This window comes from Balaenoptera ricei, chromosome 19 (genome assembly GCF_028023285.1).
Source record: "Balaenoptera ricei isolate mBalRic1 chromosome 19, mBalRic1.hap2, whole genome shotgun sequence".
Classification (NCBI taxonomy): Eukaryota; Metazoa; Chordata; class Mammalia; order Artiodactyla; family Balaenopteridae; genus Balaenoptera; species Balaenoptera ricei.
The window spans coordinates 26,356,840-26,358,663 of NC_082657.1; the positions used below are offsets into that span (position 1 = coordinate 26,356,840).

The window sequence follows — 1,824 nt, forward strand, 5'->3', positions numbered from 1 at the left end:
AGCAAAAGAACAATGGGACCTTAACTTGTGGAGTTCCTATAAAGTAAAAAATAAATGCTCTGTTTATTCTAAAAAAAAAAAAGAACTATGCAAACAAGCTTAAAACTACTTTTTTTGTGCCAGTGTTATAAAATGTAGCTTTTAATAAAACCTTGATCCAAATGCCAGCAACTTCAGAAAAGAATTTGGGTAGGGGGAAGAAGAAAGTTATCTCACTTAGGAAAAACAACCACTATCTTTATCTTAATCTTCGACACACAATTTAAACATATATAGCTGCTGTAACACTTTACACAATTCTTATGTACTGGAGCAATAACAAGATCTAAATACAATTATATTTTTAAACACTGGGTGAAGGCTTTACAAAAAAATACCATCCACTTTTCCCCCTAAATTTCTAAAATATCATGTACTTTTCCCCAACATTTTCCCTGCAGCCGTTCAGGAATTTTTAGGGAACTTTCGTGCATGATCTTAATTCCTAATCCCTGGCTCTTTGGGCTCAATGACAACAGATCAAAACCACCAAAAATGATGGTTCACTTGAAGTCAGGTGAGAGACACTGGCTCAGTTAGTCTTGTAGGATAAAAGTAGTGCTGCGTCAACTGTCTCCATGCAGGAGGGGCACGTGAAGGATCTCATCAGCCAGTCATCTGTACAGCCCAGGTGATCTGCATACACAGCAGAAATCAAATTGGGTTCTCATAAACCAAGTCCATCATACAGATCACACACTCCCAGATCTTTTTTTTTAATATTAGTTTTATTTTATTTATTTATTTTTTATTTATTTATTTATTTATTTGGTTGCACCGGGTCTTATTTGCAACTGGTGGGCTCCTTAGTTGTGGCATGCAAACCCTTAGTTGCGGCATGCATGTGGGATCTAGTTCCCTGACCAGGGAACCAACCCGGGCCCCCTGCATTGGGAGTGCAGAGTCTTTAGCCACTGCACCAGCAGGGAAGTCCCTTGGATCCTTTTTTCTGATCCATTTCTTCCAGGGTCATAAACTCCTTTAGGCTGATGCTGTATGAGGCCTATTCTTTGAGCTATCCTTATTTGTTCCTCTCAGCTGAGTTGCTAGGCAAGTCTGGCTAGGTGTTGGATGATAGACAAAAACTGGAACTAGATCCAGATATGGCAGCAGCGGCTCCTGATCCAGCTCCGTCCCTTTGCCAAAGCTAGCCCAGTCGGACTGAGACTTGTGAGGCAGGGAGATGTCATCCGAAGTGGGGGACTTAAGGCATTTCCCCATCTTCCGGGGCTTGACTGTGTGATATGTGTGCTGTTTTTTATGTTTTGTTTTGTTTTTTTTAACATCTTTATTGGGGTATAATTGCTTTACAATGGTGTGTTAGTTTCTGCTTTATAACAAAGTGAATCAGTTGTACATATACATATGTTCCCATATCTCTTCCTTCTTGCATCTCCCTCCCACCCACCTTCCCTATCCCACCACTCTAGGTGGTCACAAAGCACAGACCTGATCTCCCTGTGCTATGTTGTTTCTTCCCACTAGCTATCTATTTTACGTTTTGTAGTGTATATATGTCCATGCCACTCTCTCACTTGGTCACATCTTATCCTTCCCCCTCCCCATATCCTCAAGTCCATTCTCTAGTAGGTCTGTGTCTTTATTCCCGTCCTGCCACTAGGTTCTTCATGAACTTTTTTTTCCCCCTTAGATTCCATATATATGTGTTAGCATACTGTATTTGTTTTTCTCTTTCTGACTTACGTCATTCTGTATGAAAGACTCTAACTCCATTCACCTCACTACAAATAACTCAATTTAGTTTCTTTTTATGGCTGAGTAATA

At 40.1% G+C, this 1,824-nt stretch overlaps 1 pseudogene; it reads right to left on the reverse strand.

Annotated features, from left to right (window-relative positions):
• Positions 1-571: 571 nt before the first annotated feature.
• Positions 572-1,275, reverse strand: LOC132353756 (RING finger protein 11-like; annotated as a pseudogene).
• Between the last annotated feature and the right edge of the window lie 549 nt (positions 1,276-1,824).